This window comes from Dermochelys coriacea, chromosome 6 (assembly GCF_009764565.3).
Source record: "Dermochelys coriacea isolate rDerCor1 chromosome 6, rDerCor1.pri.v4, whole genome shotgun sequence".
NCBI classification, from domain to species: Eukaryota; Metazoa; Chordata; order Testudines; family Dermochelyidae; genus Dermochelys; species Dermochelys coriacea.
In genome coordinates this window covers 12,726,019-12,748,800 of record NC_050073.1, presented here as the reverse complement: position 1 = coordinate 12,748,800, position 22,782 = coordinate 12,726,019, and the positions used below count along the sequence as shown (strand labels likewise).

The following is a 22,782-nucleotide window of genomic DNA, read 5'->3' as shown; positions in this document are numbered from 1 at the left end:
CATTTTGGTGTTTTTGACTATAAACATTTCCTCCCATTTTTAGAATCTCTCAGCCCATTGTCACGCCAACCCATGACTTTACCATGAGCCTTGTAGACCCCTTGTACCAGTCACTCTGTTTTACATCTTGGTGACTTTTATAAACAATTTTATATAATGGGCCGAGTAGGACTTTTTTTTACCTTGGGCAACTTTTAACACATGTGTGTGCACATCTCTCTGGGTCAGTCCTGAGCCAATGCACCAGCACAGTGCTGGAGGACACTGCTACTAGGAGCATTATTTCAGCTCAGAATTAAATAGGAAGATAATTAGAAATACTCAACTGTGATCATTAAGAATCCTATGACAGTTTCTCTTTCCAACTTAAATCCCCTAGGCACATTCTAGTTTGTGAAGTTATATTCTTTCCACCTAAATTCTCAGAATTGTTTCAGTTGCATATGACTTCCACTTTCTGCCATAACTTGTATAGTGTTGCTGGGAACTGATTAATGGTTGCCAGGTTTCCCCCAAGAGGTGGCTGCATTTTTGTGAGTGGTGAAGTGATGCCTACAGTCTATGCACATGAATAATTTTAGCGGGATGAATTATTTGAGTAAGTGAGGGGTGGGGAACCTAAGGTCTACAAGCCAGATCCAGGCCACTGGTTCATTTCATCTGGCCCATGGCAAGTCTCCACATCATGGGCCAGAAGCCACCAGGTTGTCAGAAGTCTGGTCAGCTTCACGCAGCTCCCGGCAGTGACCGGCATGTTCCTGCGGCCCCATTGTGATCAGGGAAGCTCTGTGCGCTGCCCCCACCCCGAGTGCCAGCTCCGCAACTCCCATTGACTGAGAACTGCGGCCAATGGGAGCTGCAGGGGTGGCACCTGTGGGCATGGACAGCAAGCACTGCACAGAGTCCCCAGCCCCTCTGCCTAAGGGCCGGACATGGTGGCCACTTCTGGGAGCAGCGCAGAGCCCTGGCCGGCAGGGAGCCTGCCTTAGCCCCGCTGCCCCACCAATTGGGAGCCACCTGAGGTAAAAGCCCAGAGTCCAAACCCCCTGCCCTAGGTCAGAACCCCCTCCCACACCCTAACTCCCTCTCAGACCCCGCATCCCCACCCGTACTCCAACCCCCTGCTCCATATCAGAAACCCCCCCACACCTAACTCCCTCCAGACTTTGCACCCCCATCCACATCCCAACCCCCTGCCCAAGGTCAGAAGCTCCTCCCACACCCTAACCAGACCCTGCATCCCAACCCCTTGCCACAGCCCTGACCCCTCTCCTGCACCCAAACTCATTCCTGGAGCCCACATCTCAAACCTCCTCCCAAACCCCTGCCCCAGTCCTGACCCCCGTCATGCACTCCAAACCCCTCATCCCCAGCCCCACATCAGAGCCCTCAGCCGGAGGCCTCACCTCCTCCCACACCCCAACCCTCTGCCCCAGCCCAGAGCCCTCTCCCATACCCTGAACCCCTCATTTCTGGCCCCACCCCAGAGCCTAGGGGAAGCCCCAAGCCTTCATGCCCCCTCCCTCCCGCTGCAGGGCTGTGGGTTGCCTGTGGCTGATTCTTTCTGTGGATCACTGTCCCCTGATGAAAAAAAGGTTCCCCACCCCTGGAGTAAGGGTTCAGGGTTAGGCACATAGTCAAGTGATTTCAGAATCCAGTCTATAGGTAAAGGTGCAACATCAGTGTCGGGTACCTTTACTATTGTAGTAATTTTATTGTTACAGATTAATAAACCTTTTTTCTGAACTTTCAGTTCAACATTTCTAATGTCCCATGTCACTAATTCAGGTTATTGGAAGAAGTATAAAGAAGATGTTTTTAAGAAGTACAGAGTAATAAAAGACATGAACAGTCGTCTTGGTGAGAGTGTGATTCTAAACACAAGATACACAAAGCTGACTATTCTAATCAAACCTCGTCATGAAAATGAGAAGGAACATGAAATAATGGCCATGGGGCGGATTCATGCAAAAATCATGACTAAACAAGCTAGTTCTGTAATTACTATAGATATCCTATTTAAACCTGATGAAGATGGACCAATGCCACATGTTGTTGTGCTGCTGGGAGCTGCAGAGATTGGAAAAACACTGACAGAAAGAAAGATCATGTGCGATTGGGCAGCTGGAGAAAAGGAAAAGTTTCCTTTTCTATAAGGAAAAGTTTGACTTTGTTTTCTACATAAATTGTCAGGAAATGAACCTACTTACTGAGCAGGGAAGTGTGGCTGACCTGATTTTTAAAAATTGTTCTAAGACAAATGCACCGGTTAGAAAGATTTTGGTGAAGCCAGAGAAACTCCTGTTCTTAATTGATGGTTTTGATGAACTGAGATTTCTCTTTGACCAGCCAGGAAATAACCTTTGCTCTGACCCCTGGGAGAAGAAGCCAGTGGAAATCATACTGAGCAGTTTATTTAGGAAAATAGTTCTTCCTGAAAGTTATTTGATAATCACCACAAGGCCCTGGAGAAACTGGGGCAGTGTTTGGAGTGGTCACTGTATGCAGAGATCCTGGGATTTTCTGAAGCTGAAAGGAGAGAATATTTCCACAAGTTCTTTATAAATGAAAACCAAGCAAGAGAAGCTTTATGATTTCTGAGAGGAAATGAAATTTTCTTCACCATGTGCTTTGTCCCCATCGTGTGTTGGATCATCTGCACTGTTGTGAAACAACAGCTTGAAAAAGGTGAGGATCTTGCACAAACTTCAAAAACAACTACTGGAGTGTATATGCTCTACCTTTCCAGTTTAGTAAAGCCTCTAAAAAGCAATACGAAGCAACAGATGCAAGTTAATCTGAGGGGACTTTGCTTCTTGGCTGCCAATGGAATCTGGAAACAAGATACTGTTTGAGGAAGAAGAAATCAAGAAATATGGCTTAGATCAGAGAGACTCTCTTCCCCTCTTTTTGAATGAGAACATATTTCAAAAAGACATTGATTGTGTGAGTGTCTACAGCTTCATTCACTTCAGTTTTCAGGAGTTTTTTGCAGCTTTATTTTATGTCTTGGAGAAAGATGAAGAAACAAGAAATGATTCAGGGACTCCCAAGAAAGATGTGAAAATATTATTAGAAAACTATGGAAACTCGGGAAATTATTTAATATTAACAGTGTGATTCCTGTTTGGGCTTGTAAATGAAGAAAGAATGAAGGACATGGAGAAAATAATTGGCTGTAAAATTTCACCTAAAATTAAACCAGATTTACTGAAGTGGGTTCAAGCAAAACAACAAATAGATTTATTCCTTTTTAGTCCCGCTGAGTATGATGTGGAGATGTATGAGCATGAGGTGTTTTACTGTTTGTATGAGACCCGAGAACAAAAGTTTGTGAAAAGTGCACTGGATTTCACTGAAGTAAAGTTAAATCGAAATAAATTTACCCAAATGGATCAAATGGTTCTTTTATTTTGTATAAAGAATTGTCATAGGCTGGAGTCACTTTATGTGAATTACTGTAAATTTATGTTTGAAGACCATGAGGAAGATCTTCCAACACCAACAAATGGATTATATCCATAAGTATTATCAGAGCTCAATTTTTTTCAATTTCTTTCTTTAATAGAATAAATGTTATTTTCCCATACATCTTGATAACTAATATATGCTTGAATCATCCACCATAAAGCAATTCTAATATTTCAGCAAGCTAATGAAATAATTATAGAGCTTTCTCGGGTTCAAACTACCAAAAGGTAATCTCTTATAATAATTATAATGATTGCTTGGTCTTCTCTGTCCTCTCAGTTACTGGAATGTTTTCGGTCATTTTATTGTATGAGACAGGAACAGGGATGCAGCTGAGAATAAAGAATTGAGGGAAGTGCTTTGTGTCAGCAATTGAAAAAGGAAGTTAGAGAGTTCCTCACTGAGACCTTGCTTGACTGTTCAAAGCCCTTCATCAGGGAGCCAGCAAATCACAAGGAAACAGAACCTGCTTTCACATCCTCAATGTAAAAACTTCTCAATAAAGCAAGCAAAAATAACTCATGGGCTTTTTCACGTTCTCTTTAGCCTAACTCAAACTATCTTCTCATTCTTAATTTCACTGAACTCACTGAATGTAAAAGATAGTAAGTGCCACCTATACTCAGTGAATGTAAGAGCTGTATGCCTCTCGTGGAGGCGGTTTTCTTTTTGAAGTGAAATTTCTGAGTTTCACTGCAAAAAGTCATTGGCAAGCGTAGACACTCCCACAGTTTTTGCACAATAAAGGGATTTTTTCCACTTTAAATGGCAAGTGTAGACATGCCCTGAGACTGTGTCTCTGGATTTCAGTAGCCCTGTTTTTTACCATGGCTCCTTTAGCAGGTCCAAATGGGCTTAGGCTCCCTGCCTCCAGAGACTTACCCTCTTGGGAGCTTTGTTAACCAGAAGGTGAATACAGTGACATGGGGTAGCCTTTTAAAACCACATTAATATTTACTAGTCATCAGGAATACAGTATGCAGAGAAACTGGATTAAAATAACAAAGCAGGCCTATATGCGTGATTCTTAGCTAACCTTTTCACTTCCACTTGCTTGGTTAAGTGAGCCCCTGCTTAGCACAGGTGAGTTTCAGTCTTGGGTTGGGAGACAGCCTGAATGCCTCAGTATAACTGCTGTGGATACAGCATCAAAGGCATTATAACTGGCATGAAGGGTAATAAGTAATGCCCTTTTGGCCACTTCATTTCACTGGGAGCTTATGTTCAACTGATTATTCAACATGATGCCAAAGTCCTTCTCAGTGTCACTGCTTCCCAGGATAGAGCCCCCCCTTGCCTCTTAGCCTTGGAAAGAGGACTTACCACATCCTTCCATCCCAATGATGAGTCATCTGACAGGCAGGCAGCTGTTCTATTAATTTAGATGAAATATATGGACCAAAAGTATTAACACAACCCTGTCATTGTCCAACACTAAACAGAGTTGAACGAAGTCTGGGATTTGGTATATGGGCACCTCAACCTGCGTAGTACCATGGCAACCCACCATTAAATTAGAGATAAAGAAAAAGAGGAAAAATAGCTAAAACATTTGAAATGTAAAGTATTAAATCAGGCTTTTATTTTAGCAACATCCCTTTTTCCCTTTCCCTTTAATTGGAGAGTTTTTAGAAGGAAAAGAACCCTTGTTCGACAGTCTCTTAGGTGATATCAAAGATGGTAATAACTCTCTGGGGAAAAGAGAAGAAGTTAGTTGAGATGGGCTGGAACTGTTGTTAAAGTCCGATCCCATTTTATTACAAGTGGTATCTGGCATTTAGCTGGAGCTGGTCTGGCTGGTGATGTCATTGGGATCCCTCTGTCTGGCCCAGGCTGATCAGAATATCCCTTGGGATTAGGACAAAGAAGGTCCAGAGTTCCAGGAGATGGTGGTCATGTCAGCCACGATGGTGAAACTCACTCCTGTAGCCTCCATCTGTTCTTCTATTCATTACTTTTCCCCCAAAGTCTCTTTCTTTAAGGACCCAAAAAGTGAGTGATGAGTGGAATAGCCCATTCCCTCTTTATTTTGTCCACCATTTATGCCTAATACCTGACACACCAATTTTGATGCACTAATTTCTGGTTCCAAATCTTCTGTCTTTACCAAGCATGATGTGGCTCATTAAGGTAGAACTTCAAGACCCTACTCTGGAGGAATCTCAGAGTAGCATGTATTGTCACCATAGCTTTGCAATTCGTCGTAAGGTGAGTCAGTCACTACAGCCTGAAGCTAATGCAGGGAGCTACTTAATGGGAGGGTTCAAAAGTGTCAAACCCCATGTTAGCTGGATGATAAGAGGCTCTGGATACACTTTGATCAGGTCATCACAGGCAGAAATAGTTGCTGAATTATCCTGGATGGAGTTAGTCTTTAGGATAGACTCAGGTGAAGAAAGTAGTCAGGCTGTTTTTGTGGGGGACAAATAAAGTGTCCATGTGAACCTGTTTGCACATACTCCAGAAACCCTTTCCACTGGACATTACAGGTATTTCTGATCTGTCATTCCCTGGTCACAGACCACTCGTGAGGATTTATCAAGTATTGACTTGCTCAGTCTATGATTGTGTTCTCCTTCCCTGCCATGTATGTAATGGCTAACAATGCCTAGTGGGGCAGAGCCTGCTTTCACTCCTTCAGGGCTTCCCAGTGCATGACTCACTGTCAGGTGCCTCCTGCTTGTTTGTCCATTGGAATCAGGACCCCCTTTGGGAATACTAAGGGATTAAACCCAGGATTCACTGAAGTCAATGAAAGTTTTGCCACTGACTTCAATGGGGCCAGGATTTCAGCCCAGGTCTTTGAAGGTCCTTAGTGTTTAGAGGACTGTCTGCATCTTGAGAACATCTATGAGCAGTTGTTCTTGGACAAACCAAGTTTCCTGGGTTTGGAGTCCTTCTATATGGGCTCCCTGTCTCAGACTGGATGTTTCTCTGGTCACTATGATTTGGAACAGGAGGGTTTTGGAAATCCATTCCCAATTGTGGATTGTCCCCTTTGTCCCTAGATAGGCACCAAGCTAGAGAAGCCCAGAGTTTGTCTGTTTCCTGGATGTGATGAGAGAGTGCCTGAATCACTTGCTTGCACAAGGATTTGAAGAGCTAGTGAGGTTATCTCATGTGGAGATATGCCATGGGTACTATAGTTTCCATTGCAGGCATCAGACCCAACACTTCTAGCATGTCATCTGTTGGCTTTTTTTCATCCTCTCTTCCAGACGGGTGGTGTCTTGGATATTCGCATGTAACAGGAGGGCTTTGAGTTGAGCCATGTCTTGCAAAGTTCCTACCTACTCTAATTGTCTTCTGGGGACAAGTGGAGATTTGGGGCAATTTAGTATGAACCCAAGTGATTTTGACACCCTCCACAACTATGTCCTTGACCAGCCAAGTGTCCAAGTAAGTTGACATGTGCAGATAGTCCATAATTATCACCAATCGTTTTGTGAAAATGAACTATATTGGCCTAGATAGCAAGACACAAAATAGATAGTGCTGTTCCCCTTCAAATAATCAGAAGTACTTCCAGTCTTTTGGAATTGTTCCTGTATACATTTAAGCATTGGCAAGGTCCTGATTGCTTGGTAGAATTCTGTCCTGTCCAAGACGGTTTAAGTTGTTTTTTTTTAAATTCCTCTCTCCTAATTCCTTTTTAAATTCATTTTTGCAAAAGACTTCTGAAACTTTTGGGAATTCTTTTTAATCCAAAACAGATGTTTACTTTGGGAGTAAAATACAGCATATGTGTATGCCAGGACTGGTGGGACAGGATAGGGCTTCAGGCCCAGGGTGACCAGCAGTGGCTTCAGAACTTCAGGATTCAGAAGACCACTTTGCAGTAAGTCTGTGCAGACTGGAGCTGCAGCATCAGAGACAATATGACTGTCCTCTCTAGTGTGGAGAAGCACGTGAAAATCACCATCTGGAAGCCTACCACCTCCAATTGCTACCAGTGTGTGGCTAACCAATGTGATGCTGGGAAATGCACAGCTGGAGCTGTTATAATTGATGTGTACATGGCTATTGGAACGGTTTTTGCTGCCTGGGTCATAAAGTTGGTCTACGTGCAGGAAGTAACTGATAGATTTGAACACTTAGGCTTCCCAAATTGTACTGGGGCCATGGATAGAATTTAGGTGTCTATTTAATTTGCTCCCCATCACCGAATTTTTGAGTTTATCTTCACAATCCTGCACGGCCTGGTGGTCCAGTGTAGCTGGTTCACTAACATTAATATGGGATGTCGGGGCAAGGTCCATGATGCTCAGATCTTTAGAAACTCACCCCTTTTTCATGTAATGAGAAATACTTGTTGAGCTTTTCACATTTGAGAACCTTGCTGCTGGGTGGGAGGCAGAGTAGACAGACTTTCAGCTTGTTTTGAACAACCAGAGAAGATGCTTCTGGCAAGACTCTCTGTCATCCAAGGACCCAGGATCAAGAAGGTCTTGTGCTCATATTTTGGAAGCAGAGTGTAAGGCAAATAATTGTGCCATATTAACTCTTACAGGCGTGTTTGCAGTGTCCCTGTGCCAGGGTATGAAGTGTAAGCCTTTTTTATGTGCTGTTTATAAAATGCGTTCCTTTTCCTTGGGGAAATGTATGGGCTTTTTGACATTTGAGGGTTGCCTGTCCAGTTCCAGATGGGGCAGAGGAACCTTAGCTGAGTAGTTCCTGGTTTTCTGAATTGAGTATGAGCTTGTGCCCCTCCAAATGCTCAAAGGCTACATAGTGTGCAACAATCAGAGCCACCTGAACGCAGGTTATTGTTAGAGATCAGAAAGGTTGGTCTGGCATATAGATCCGATCCTATGATCTTATATAGATCCTTCCTAGGATTCGATATCCGACCCAGAATGAGGAGAGTGGAAAGGTGACTCAGAGCCAGTTTCTTCACCTACAAATCTATTCAGTTGTGTTGGGGGTGAACTGGGTGCAGCTGAGAACGCAGTCCCATGGTTTTTAGCAAACCCTAAATGCAGCATATTTTGATATTAGAAACCCAATAACAACACTCCCCCTCCCCCAGCCTGGAGCCACCACTCCAGCTTTCCCAAAAGGGCTGGAAAGAGAAGAAAATTAAACACTTATCTGTTCTCCCAAACTAGCTGTAAACAATGCGTAGGAATAAATAACATCAGTATTCATGAGTTACCACAAAGAGGCTGGGATTCCTCCTGCTTATGACCCGTCATTTCACGCCACAACTGCAGTGTCACCCCAGCTACTGATAATGCAGCTCAGCCAGCAGGTGTGTCACTGAGAGCCAGCTGTGGGCTGGCCCCGGTGCCCTTCCGGCCCATCCTTCTCATGGCAGATAATTAAGGGCTGGTCTGTGGCCCCACTGGCCAGAGCTCAGTCCTGTCATCTCTGATCTCCTCGGGTCCCTCTGCATTGTCCTCCTGTGTCACACAGCTTTAGCAATTTCCTCTTGTCCCCTGCTTGCAGGCTGCTCCTCATGTGTCCTGCTGATGCTCCCAGTCCCTGCCAGCCACAGCCTGCTTCCCTGATCAGCTCTCACCTTCCCACCTGCCTCCTTGCCCTGGCTCTCAGGATGCTGCTACCTGGCCTTCTCCCCTTGCTGCCTGCAACTTGCTGCTCACCCTCACACACACACTGGCCAGCTCTATCTCTGATCCGCTCTGTGCCCAGGATGTCACTTCTCTTCCCTTGTCATTCTGGTTAACACAGCACCCCCTACTGGGGTGATGCTGATCTGGGTCCCTGCCTCTCCCAGGTTAACCTGGGGCCCAGTCATAGAATAATAGAATATCAGGGTTGGAAGGGACCTCAGGAGGTCAACTAGTCCAACCCCCTGCTCAAAGCAGGACCAACCCCAAAGCAATCCTTTCCTTTCACCCCATTCTGGGTGCTGGAGTGCCCAGAACAGAACCAGCAGTTTGTTATAAGATATTGTTAGGACTCCCCAAATGATTAGAAATGGCCCTTCAGTATACTTTTCCCTTCAGCTGTGCAGCTGATTCCTTTGTGAAGTGCACACTATACTCCTGGGTGAGTTCTGCACCAAAAAAATAAAAATTCTGCATATCCAATCTGGCAACATAACACCATATAATCATGCCAGTTATAATTATTTTGGTAATTTATTTCAAAATATCTGTCGGCAAGTATATTTTGCACTATTAAATTTCATCCTGTTTCTATTATTCCAGTTTACAAGGTCATCCAGACTTGTACGATATTCCGGTCCTTCTCCATATTGGCTATACCTCCCAACTTCGTGTCATCTGCAAATTTTATTAGCACACTCTCACTTTTTGTGCCAAGGTCAGTAATAAAAATGTTAAATAAGATTCGTCCCAAGACTGATCCCTGAGGAACACAGACAAGGTCAGCTCCCAGACTGCTGCCCTGGGCAGCACAGTATGGGGAGGTGGTGAGCAGCCCTCAGTGGTGAAATAACAGGTAGGGGACTATTTAGAAAAGCTGGACATGCACAAGTCCATGTGGCCAAATGCAATGCATCCGAGGGTGCTGAGGGAATTAGCTGATGTGATTGCAGAGCCATTGGCCATTATCTTTGAAAACTCATAGTTATCGGTAGAGGTCCCAGATGTTTTGAAAAAGGCAAAAAATAGTGCCCCTCTTTAAAAAAGGGAAAAAGAGAAACTGAGGAACTACAGACTGGTCAGCCTCATCTCAGTCCCTGGAAAAATCATGGAGCAGGTCCTCAAGGAATCGATTTTCAAGCACTTGAAGGAGCGGAAGGTGATCAGGAACAGTCCATATGGATTCACCAAGGGCAAATCATGCCTGACCAATCTGATTACCTTTTATGATAAGATAACTGGTTCTGTGGAAATGAGAAAAGCAGTGTACCAATATATCTGGACTTTAGCAAAGCTTTTGATACGGTCTCCCACAGTATTTTACCAGCAAGTTAGAAAAGTATGGCTTGGATGAATGGACTATAAGGTGGATAGAAAGCTGGCTAGATCATTGGTATCAATCAGTAGTGATCAACTGCTCAATGTCTAGCTGGCAGCCAATATCAAGCGGAGTGCCCCAGGGGTTGGTCCTGGGTCTGGTTTAGTTCAACATCTTCATTAATGATCTGGATGATGGGATGGATTGCATCCTCAGCAAGTTCGCAGATGACACTAAGTTGGGGGGAGAGGTAGATACGCTGGAGGGTAGGGATAGGGTCCAGAGTGACCTAGACAAATTGGAGGATTGGGCCAAAAGAAATCTGATGAGGTTCAACAAAGACAAGTGCAGAGTCCTGTATTTAGGATGGAAGAATCCCAGGCACCGGTACAGGCTTGGGACCAACTGGTTTAGTGGCAGTTCTGCAGAAAAGGACCTGGGGATTACGGGTGGGGAAGAAGCTGGACATGATTCAACAGTGTGCCCTTGTTACCAAGAATGCTAACAGCATATTGGGCTGTATTTGTAGTAGCATTGCCAGCAGATCGAAGGAAGTGATTATTCCCCTCTATTCGGCATTGGTGAGGCCACATCTGGAGTATTGTGTCCAGTTTTGGGCCCCCCTCTACAGAAAGGATTTGGACAAATTGGAGAGAGTCCAGAGGAGGGCAACACAAATGATTAGGATGCTGGGGCACATGACTTTGCGGAGAGGCTGAGGAAACTGGGCTTATTTAGTCTGCAGAACAGAAGAGTGAGGGGGGGATTTGATAGCAGCCTTCAACTGCCTGAAGGGGAGTTCCAAAAAGGATGGAGCTAGGCTGTTCTCAGTAGTGGAAGATGACAGAACAAGGAGCAATGGTCTCAAGTTGCAGTGGTGGAGGTCTAGCTTTGATATTAGGAAAACTATTTCACTAGGAAGGTGATGAAGCACTGGAATGGGTTACCTAGGGAGGTGGTGGAATCTCCAGACTTAGAGGTTTTTATGGCCCGGCTTGACAAAGTCCTGGTTGGGATGATTTAGTCCTTGGGGTGATTTGGTCCTGCTTTGAGCAGGGGGTTGGACTAGATGACCTCCTGAGGTCTCTTCCAATCCCAATCTTCTATGATTCTATGAACTCCACTAGTAATCTCCCTCCAGCCTGACAGTTCACCTTTCAGTGTGTCCCGTAATGGTCATCCCTTTAACTAGTTCCTTATCCATATTTAAATTCTCATATTAATCTCCATCTTCTCCAATTTAACTAATAATTTCCTATGTAGAACTGTATCAAATGCCCTACTGAAATCCAGTAGATTAGATCTTACTGCATTTCCTTTGTCTAAAAAATCAGTTATCTTCTCAAAGAAGGAGATCAGGTTGGTCTGGAGGGGATGGCATGATGGGACTGCTTATAATAGCATGTGGCCCATCGGCGACTGCCAGTAGCAAAAATCCCCAACTGCTGGACACGAGACACTAGACGGAGAAGGCTCTGAGTTACGACAGATCATTTTTTCCCAGGTATCTGCCAGGAAGGTCTTGCCCACATGCTCAGGGTCTAACTGATTGCCATATTTGGAGTTTGGAAGGAATTTTTCCCTGTGTCAGACTGGCCGAGACCTTGGGTTTTTTTGCCTTCCTCTGCAGCATGGAGCACAGTCACTTGTAGGTTTAAACTAGTGTAAATGGTGAATTCTCTGTACCTTGAAGTCTTTAAACAATGATTTGTGGACTTCAGTGACTCAAGTGGTAACGAGATGACTCTCAGTCCTTGGTTCCCCAAGAACCATGACAGTGGTACAGAGAGAGAAAGAAAAACCACCCCTGCTCCCCCCCCCAAAAAACCACACCTTTGAATCAGGGAGAAATGAGATCAAACGAGGATACATGAATGGTAAACAAAGAAACTGGTACAGGGATTAGACACCATGGTGATAGGCACCTTACAAATACCTGAAATTTTCTTGCGAATCTCCTGAATCTTTCCTCACCTTAAACCACCCCCAGCCACACTGCTTAGCTCTGTCTCTCCTGCTAACCTGTTGCTATGGGAATTGGGGTAAATGTTGTTGAACCGCTAAGCTGCCATATAAGCCAAACCCACCTATATTCCAGCAAATACTCAGCGGGTGAAACTTGACTTCAATGGAGCTATGGCAGTTTACACCAGCTGAGAATCTGCCCCATTGACTGGACAGTTAAACAAATTCCTGAGCAGCCATGGTGAAGAGCTGTCCGGCTGCATCATTTCTGGGATAACAGCAGTAAAAAGGGGATTTTTTTAAAAGAAGGAACAATTTCTTACCTTAGTTTCTTTAAATTACAGTTTGAAGCCTTCAATGCTTTCCAGAGCAGGTAAATAGGCAAATGATGTGGCTCATCCTGATGTTGTGCCCTGAAAAGAGAGAATAGAAATTTTCTATGTTGTTCAAGTTTTAATTCTATTTCCTGAGTACTAAAATAGCTCTTATCTAATGTGGTCACACAATGTGTAGCAGTTATTCTGCCGTTTCAATGCGTTACATTCATACCTATATCCTCCAAACCAAAAATATATCAAATACATTAAGATGTACTTTAAATACACAGAGTCAAGTAAAATAGGTTCTGCTAAGTGTAACCTATACATTTTTTGAACCTGTGGTTCTCTGAGCATTCACATGCAGTTCTAAAAACTCACACCAATGAGAATGTCTCATGGTTTTATGCTTCTCATAGAATCATAGAAGATAAGAGTTGGAAGGGACCTCAGGAGATCATCTAGTCCAACCCGCTGCTTAAAGCAGGACCAAATCATCCCAAGGACTAAATCATCCCAGCCAGGGTTTTGTCAAGCCAGGTCTTAAAAACCCTTAAGGCTGAAGATTCCACCACCTCCCTAGGTAACGCATTCCAGTGCTTCACCTTCCTAGTGAAATAGGGTTTCCTAATATCCAACCTAGATCTCCCCACCGCAAATTGAGACCATTGCTCCTTGTTCCGTCATCTGCCACAACTGAGAACAGCCAAGTTCTATCCTCTTTGGAACCCCCCTTCAGGTAGTTGAAGGCTGCTATCAAATCCCTCCTCACTCTTCTCTTCTGCAGACTAAATAAGCCCAGTTCCCTCAGCCTCTCCTCGTAAGTCATGTGCCCCAGGCCCCTAATCATTTTTGTGGCCCTCCACTGGACTCTCTCCAATTTATCCACATTCTTTCTGTAGAGGGGGGCCCAAAACTGGACACAATACCCCAGATGTGGCCTCACCAGTGCAGAATAGAGGGGAATAATCACTTCCCTTGATCACTGGCAATGCTCCTACTAATGCAGCCCAACATGCTGTTAGCCTTCTTTGACAACAAGGGAACGCTGCTGACTCATATCCAGCTTCTTGCCCACTGTAACCCCAGGTCCTTTTCTGCAGAACTGTCGCTTAGCCAGTCAGTCCCCAGCCTGTACCGGTGCCTGGGATTCTTCCATCCTAAATGCAGGACTCTGCACTTGTCTTTGTTGAACCTCATCAGATTTCTTTTGGCCCAATCCTCTAATTTGTCTAGGTCACTGTGGACCCTATCTCGACTCTCCAGCATATCTACCTCTCCCCCACAACTTAGTGTCATCTGCGAACTTGCTGAGGGTGCAGTTCGTCCCATCATCCAGATCATTAATGATGATGTTGAACAAAACCAGCCCCAGGACCAACCTCTAAGGCACTCCGCTTGATACCGTCTGCCAACTAGACATTGAGCTGTTGATCACTACCCATTGAGCTCGACAATCAAGTCTGCTTTCTATCCATCTTAAAGTACATTCATCCAATCCCTTTTTAACTTGCTGGCAAGATCACCGTTGATCACTACACGTTGAGCCCAAAGATTTAGCCCGCTTTCTATCCACCTTATAGTCCATTCATCAAATCCATACTTTTTTTACTAACTGGAAAGAATATCTTTGTGTTGGTCACTTGTTTTTTAAAGCAGTTCAGGAAATACAATAGGAATTATAATGTTTATCTAACCAAGAGAGTTGACTTTAATTTACCCACTAAAGTAAAATACAAAAAGATGAATAGTTGCTTACAATTTTAAGTATCACTATCATTTAGCAATGTGTGATTGGTGTTATATTTTGTGAAGTGACAACCCCATAACTAAGCAGAAATGGTGGCTTATTAGATCCTGACACCAAAGAGCATAAGAGGGCAAGTTAATTTTAAGGCAGCATATGTATAAAAGTGCTGGATTATCATCATGATGGTAAATCCCAAAAGGACATAGCCTCCTTGCAGATCAAGCACCACCCAACCCCTACCTGGGACCTTACGATGGTCTGGCTGGATTCTCAATCTACGTACATTTTTCTCATTCTTACTGCACCACCGAAGTTTTTGGCCCCCATATGACCACTGACCATGTAGCAGCAATCCTGGGTAAACATATTTGTAATTCATGAATCTTCCATCCTAATAATGTGTCGATGCCAAGAAAGCAGCCAAAACCAAACCAGTGCTGATGGAAGCGGTTGCTGGGTTCAGCTATGTACATCATCATTGCTCAACTTGTCCTGCCACTTAATATGGAGCAACCGACAAAGACAGCAAGAATAAAAAGTGTCAGTCCACCCCTCTTCAGCCTTCCTCAGTGGGGATTTTACCTGTGTTAATTGGTGAGACTGTTACTGGAATGCTGTGTCCAGTTCTGATGGTCACATTTTTAAAACACTGGAAAGTTGCCGCAAAAATGATTTGAGGGCTGGAGAAAATGCCAGTGAGTGATTGAAGGAGCTCAATTTTTTTTTTTACCATAGCAAAAGATCAAGATGTGACTTCATTACGGTGTACAAGTACATCCATAGGGAGGAAACAGCAGGTACTAATGGGCTCTTTAATCTAGTGAAGAAAGGTATAATAAGAACCAATGGCTTGAAGTTAAGGCCAGACAAATTCAAATTAGAAATAAGGCACACTTTAAAAAAAAAAAACAGCAAGGGTGATTAACCACTGGAACAAACTACCGAGGGAAGTGGGGGATTCTCCATTTCTTGATGTCTTCAAATCCAGACTGGAGGCCTTTCTGGAAGAAATATTTTAGCCAAATACAACTCATTGGACTCAATACAGGGGTAAGTGGGTGAAATTCTACAGCTTATGTTATATATAAGGTCAGAATAGCTGAGCTAATGGTGCCTTCTGGCCTACAGAGGCAACTTGTGGGGAGGGGCATGCGGGGTCATGCGGGGGCACTCCCCCGCCCAATTTATGCCAGGGTTTGCCAGTGGGACCCCCTCCCTGTGCAGAAGCTCCTGGAGCTGGCGAGCTGCAAACTGTGTCTGTGGGGAGAGGCAGCAGCAAACAGCTGGGAGCTACAGGGAGGAGCCACTAAGGGTAAGAGGGGAGGGCATACCTGGGAGGGGCATGACTCAGGCTGTTGTGGAGATGAATCTTTAAATGTGTATTTGATCCTTTGACCAGCCTGATCTTCAGACAAAGACAATGAAGGCCCATTTTTACATATCAAGTGAACAAAGCTATCAAGCATCTATACTCTGCAGGAGACAGAAGCTGGTGGCTCAAAGAGACCCCCATGCACAAACCTGCTGGATTCTCCTCCTATCAAACTGGGATGGTGGGAGCTCAGGGCTTTTGCCCTGCAGTGGAGTGGTGGGACAAGGGGTTTCTGCCCGGCAGGGAGGTGGGGCTAAGAGATTTATCCCCATGGGGGGCATCAGGGCAGAAGCCCCGCGCACCAGCAGGTGCCACCCCACGAGGCAGGTTGTGCATGTCTTGTGGCTCTTGAACTTCAGAAGCTTATTGTATGCAGCTCGGAGGGTCAGTAAGTTTCACCACTCCTGATGTATAGCGTGAGGTCTTTTCTGAAAGCTAATGACACATTGGTGATTAATATCATTGTAAAATGTGCACATTAACACTACATAAGGAGTTATGGACAACCATTGATATTGGGCTTTACAGTCTGCCCGGACAGGCGGCAATGTCACAGCTCTCTACCTGGCTCCTATGTAAATTAAGCACGATAGCATCAGAAACAATGGAAGTCCTATTTGCATAGAAATTAGCAAGGAGATGGGAAGCCCCCAGGAAGGCAAAAACAGCAGGAAGTCATTTTGCCTCTTGTAACAAGGGAGTTTAGGAGATACAAGCAGAAGCTGAAAGCCATTTTTGACATCCGTTACTGGACAGATGCAGGAGGGGAGAGTTCTTATAGGCTGAGTGTCAGGAATCAGGGCCTGCAGCAGAGCTAGTCTCTGGGCAGCCTTATCAGCACAGCTGGCCTGCAGCAGGCTGCTGGATTAGCCACGCAACCTGACTGGCTGCTGAGGCCAGCAGGCTGGCACTTAAGCCAGCAGCACCAGCAGCTCACTAGCTTCTCAATGCTCATGCCCACCACTGTGCCTGCTCCTGCCTTGCACCCAGCCTTGCCTGATACCCTGCCCACTCCAATTCCTGACCTTGGGTTTTGTCCCTTGACTCTGGTACCCAGCTTCTGCCTTCCAAGTTTGACTCTTGGCTTTGGCACCCAACAACTGACAATGGCTCTGACCCCAGCCACTAGACCTGCTGCCTGCTCTAGGCACTAGGCTAGACTGCCCTGCTCCCAGCTGGATGATGATGACAGATTGAGAAAGCAATAAAATTGGGGGTAGCAGCTCTCAGCACTAGCATGGACTCTACTAAGGCCCCAGTGGAACTGGCAGACGCCATTCAGAACCTGTAGGTGGTGGTAACCACCCTGCAATCACAGAATGTGGCCCTGCAGGCACAGATTGCTCAGCTGGATCCTCCTACTGTGGCCCCCGGGGCCGAAGACCTATCTGATCATGGTTGGGACAAGTTTCGGGGATTCTTGAACCAATGTCAGCTCCTGTTCCTCCTCCGCCCCCAATCATTCCCCACGGACGAGGCCCGGGTGAAGCTCATCTTAAGTTTGTTGACAGGCGAAGCCTTGGCTTTGGCTTCACCACTCCTGAAACAGTCCAGCTCCCTCTTGCAGCAATTGGAGGAATTCATTCACACAGTGACCCCAATAGAGTGCAGACCGCCAAGGCAGCCCTTCAGGCCTTACAGCAGGGGATCAGCCCATAGCTAAGTACACTGCTGAATTTTGTCATTTGGCTTCTGACACTGGGTGGAATGAGACAGCACAGTGCCACCATTTCCTCCTGGGGTTAAATGAGGAGATTAAGGACAAGCCTGCCCGGGTGGAATCTCTATCCAGTTTGGACAGCCTGATTGAACTGTGCATCACAATTTATGATCACCTCGCAGGGTGATGTTGTGAGCGTCCCTCAATTTTTCTAGAAGCTACCACCCATCAGGCCTCTGACACCCAGGCACACAGGTCTTCCCCAGCAACAGAGCTCATGCAAGACCATCAGGTTTGCTTGCACTTCTCTGACTTGGAGTAGCACTGATGCTGGGTTTCAGGCTTGTGCCTATGTTGTGGGGGACCCGGCCATCTTGCCTTGATGTGTTCGGCAAAGATTTGGGTTGAACCGGGGCTGGGAAATACCACATCCCCAGCCCTTGGGGCGGTGCCCAGACTAAGCTGTTTTTCTTCCCTCTCCAGCAGTTCCCAGCACCCACGGGCAACAGTCAGCACAGCGCAGAGACCCCAAGTCAGTTTCTAACGTAGCTTCGGACACCTCTATTAATTTGACTACTGGTAAACAATGAAAGACCCCCTAGAGGCCGTAGTTGAGGCCTCTAGGTAACTTCATGGATGTAAACTTTGCTAAGACCCATGCAGTCCACACACTATGGAAGGATCCTCCAGATCTGGTTGAGACTATTGATGGGTCTCTCCTCTCCTCAGGACCTGTAACCTGCCACGTCGTGCCAGTAACAGTTATCACCGTCTGGGGGTATTAGGAAACCCTACAATTTGGATTAATGCAGGCCCCTCATGCTCCGGTTATCCTAGGTATGCCCTGGCTTACCACCCATGACCCTCACATTCACTGGTGGAAGAGGACCCTATATTTTAATTCCAGGCATTGCTGGCTATCCTGCCTCCCAAGATCCTAGAAACACACGGTTGCAGTCTGTGATTCATGTCATCCACTGGAAGATCCTGACCTTCAGGCAGGAGGACCACCAGGACCCTCAGTGCCCTGTGTGGCCCCACCTGCTGTGGCCAAGATCCTGCACAGATACCGTGACTTGGCTAATATTTTTGACAAGGGCAAGGCAGATGTCCTGCCCTCACATCAGACTCACAATTGCCCAATTGATCTCCAGCCAGAAGCCAAGACCCTATTTGGTTGGATGTCTGCCCTCTCTGAACCCAAACTTTGGGCTCTCCACCTGTATTTGTGGGAGAACCTTCAGAAGGATTTCATCTGCCCATCCACATCCACAGCAGATGCTGCAATCTTTCTTCGTCAAGAAGAAAGATGGCTGCTTGTGGCCATGTATTGACTATTGGGCCCTAGACAAGGTGACTGTACAAAACCACTACCTGCTCCCCCTCCTCCACCTATAACAATTCAGGGCCAAGAAGAAAACATGGTTTAGCAGATTCTAGATTCTTATTGGGCCCAGGGAAAACTACACTATCTAGTTGACTGGGATGGGCATTGCCCAGATAAGTGTTCATGGAATCCCACAGACCCCATCCATGCTCCAATCGTTCTGCATGTCTCCCACAACACTTGCCCTGAGAAGCCAGGTCCTGAGGCCCCTAGACAGCACCCTCAAAGGGGCGTAGTGTCAGGAATCAGGGCCTGCAGAAGAGCTAGTCTCTGGGCAGCCTCATCACCACAGCTGGCCTGCAGAAGGCTGCCTGATTAACCACGCAACCTGATTGGCTGCAGAGGCCAGCAGGCTAGCTCTTAAGCCAGCAGCGATAGCAGCAGCTAGCTGGCTTCTCAATGCTCATGCTCACCATTGTGCCTGCTCCTGCCTTGCCTCCCAATTTGCCTCTGTTCTGCCCTTTGCCTTGAACCTATTCTTGCCTGATACCCTGCCTGCTCCAGTTCCTGACCTCTGGTTTTGACCTTTGGCTTTTGCTCCTCTCTATGGACTCTAGCTTGACCTGGGTTCTTGTACCCAGTTCTGCCTCTGAGTTTTACCATTGGCTTTAACTTCTGACCACTGACTCTCATCCCAGTTGGCTGACACTGAAAAAGATGGTCCTTCAACCCAGAGGGGGTTGATGTCTCTGGGAACTGAATATAGGTGAGAAAGCTGCTTAGGCAAAAATTGTACCTTGCTAAATTAAATTTTAGACTTCTATTTTGTTTTCTTTTACTTCTCCTTTTCTAACTTTATTCCTTATACTTGAACTCACTTGAAATCCTATCTGTGTTTGTTTATAAACTTGTTTTACTATTAATCTAAACCAGCAGTGCTGTGAGTGTACTAAAATGAATGTAATCTCCAGTTAATGTGGCAAGTTGGTGTGTTTTGTCTCCTTAATGGAACATATGAACCTTATTATTTCTCTGAACTGTCCAGGAGAGAGATGGCCATTATAGGCACACGGTTTTGGGGAAATTCAGGACTTGGAGTATATTGGAGTCATCTTGCTGGTTGTAACTAAGGCTCATGGAAGCCAGAGTGTGACTGATGTGTTGCTGTCAGGCTGCTGGGGTCAGGGTCTGCTGGACCAAGGCTGCCGCTATACACAGACACTCAGCGTGTGATGTGCATGCTTATGTCAGCTGGCTGTGAGCAGCCCAGGTTGGGAGCAAGGCATTGTGCAGTGACACAACCCCTCAATGGTCTGGACTGCACTCCCTAAACTGTGAATCCTGAAACACTGTGATTACAAGAGCTTTAGGTCATAATCATTTGGTTATTGCATGGTGTCACTACAGGGCAGAGCTGAGGTTGCCTCATTTCTATTTCTAAAAAAATAAATCTGAATGTGTTATGTTTAACCTTAACTCTGAAGTTCCTGAGTTTGATAAAGTTTGGTTGGGGATAATTTCAACATTCCTGCTACATAGTTTACCATAAATTACAGCTATATATTTTCAACTTTTTTTTCTGGAAATATACAGGACACTGGGACAAAATTCACTATTAATTTGGGGAAATAATCTACTTTGTTTTAACTTATCTAAAAAAGTGTGCCTCCACCCCCACAAGTGGACTCACTGTTAAAGGTGTAATTTCTGTTCAAAGATGGAACAATTGCAACTGAAATTACCTATTGTTCTTTGCTTGCTTATGATGTTTTTCTCCATTATTAATAAATTATTCATAATTAATAAGTTAAGAACTTTTGCTAGCCTTTAATCATGGGCTCATTTAAAGTGCATGTGACTAGACCTACCTGAATCTAAAATAATGGGAGTCATATCCCTGAATTGGAAGATAAAGACACAATTATTATTTGCACTACTATTGACTGTTTCCATTGACTATGGTTTTCAAAAAATCACTCAAAATTCAATACTTCAAAAAATCCCATTTTCACCCGCAACCCCTTGACAATGGAACTTGGGTACTTTCAGTACTTCCAGGGGAACAAATGAGTTGGGGGGTATGCGAGCAGCCATACCTGTGGACGCTGAGGTAATCAAAGTGTCTCACAGTCCTCCAGGGGCTTACCCTGAACAAGTCACGGCCCAATGTTGAGAACCCCTGGTATAGTGCTCAGCTCCCCAGAAAGCACATATTTGCCAAGTATGTCCTCCTCCTATTCAAGCTCTTGGTCTTCGGCAAAAATCTTGCTCGGATCCTCAAAGTATGGACATGTACTTGGCACATCACCAGAGCCCTTGTTCTTCTTGGTACTTTTTTTACTTCTGCTGCCGCTCTTTGGCTTTGTCATATTCACGTCTCTGGAACTCAACCCAGCAGTATCCTTCTCTCCCATTTGCTGCACTAGCTGCTGGTAACTTTTGCCATCCTAGTGACTACTACAGAGATGAGATTGGACATGCTCCTCTGCCCCGAGAGAGGGGAAGTCCAAGACCTCAGCCTGGGAACATGCACAGGACATGGCTGTGGCAATGGCCTCTGGATCCATGTACTTTCATGAGCTCTAATTGCAAATGAATGCTGTTAATATTTCCACATATAACTGTCCTGTGCTCTGCTTTCAAAACATGTGCACAAGGCAAAGCATCCCTAATTCTGGGTCCCCTGGTGATGGAGACATTGGTGAGAGGAAGCTCTCTTACTGTTCATAACAAACCAAAAATCCCTCCACGCTCCCTCCAACCCATCTGAGAGTCTTTTGGTCTTGCTCTCACATATATTGTGAAAAGCTCAACAAGCACTAACAACATGACTCAGACGTCTCCCAGAAGCATCAAGCCCTGTCATGAGACACCTACATCTTCCTTTCAGGCTTGTAGGTGCACAGTCAGGTTACATCTACACTTTGAGCCAGGGGTCTGATTCCCAGCTCACACTGACATACTCACACTAGCACAATGAGAGCTACGTGAGCTGGGAATCACACCCTTAGTTCCAAGTGTAGATGCAGCCTTTGTGCCAAGGACATTAATAAAAATATTAAATAAGATCAGTCCCAAGACTGATCCCCAAGGAACTCCAATAGTAACATCCCTCCAGCCCACTAGTTCACTTTTCAGCACAACCCACTGTCATCTCCTCTTTAGCCAGTTCCTTACCTACCTTACAATTTTTATATTAATCCCCATCTTTTCTAATGTAATTAATCATTTCTCATATTTCTCATTTCTCATGTCAAATGCTAAATTGGAGTCCAAATATATTAGATCTACTGCATTTCCCTTATTTAAAAAATAGTTATTCCCCCCGCCCCACGAAAAATCACTGTAGTCTGGCATGATCTACCTTTGATAAACCCATGTTGTATAATAGCCCCTTTCCCATTCACCTCCATGAGTGTAAGTGTTCTTTCCTTCAACACTTGTTCTAAAACCTGGAACACTATTGAGGTCAGACTAACGGAGCTGTAGTTACCCGGATCACTATTCTCCTGCCCTTACAACATTGGCTATTCTCCAGTGATACGGCACCACTCCACAATCACAGATCTGACAGAATGGCTTAATGAGGGTGCATTTAGTATCTCCAGTTACCCCTTTGCTAACTTTGGAGGCTATCACCCTCAGGTATATTCCCAAAAGGCAGAGATAGACTCTATTCCGGGGGGCTAAGAGCCAGCCAAGCTCATACCCTGAACTGGTATTTATCCAGATGAATCATAGAATCATAGAATCATAGAATATCAGGGTTGGAAGGGACCCCAGAAGGTCATCTAGTCCAACCCCCTGCTCAAAGCAGGACCAAGTCCCAGTTAAATCATCCTAGCCAGGGCTTTGTCAAGCCTGACCTTAAAAACCTCTAAGGAAGGAGATTCTACCACCTCCCTAGGTAACGCATTCCAGTGTTTCACCACCCTCTTAGTGAAAAAGTTTTTCCTAATATCCAATCTAAACCTCCCCCATTGCAACTTGAGACCATTACTCCTCGTTCTGTCATCTGCTACCATTGAGAAC

At 45.2% G+C, this 22,782-nt stretch overlaps 2 pseudogenes; one reads left to right on the top strand and one right to left on the bottom strand.

The window, feature by feature from the left end:
* The first annotated feature begins 2,445 nt into the window (after positions 1-2,445).
* LOC119856962 overlaps positions 2,446-22,782 on the top strand; it is a 180,975-nt pseudogene continuing 160,638 nt past the window's right edge.
* The window catches only part of LOC119856959, a 35,078-nt pseudogene continuing 24,939 nt past the window's right edge, over positions 12,644-22,782 (bottom strand).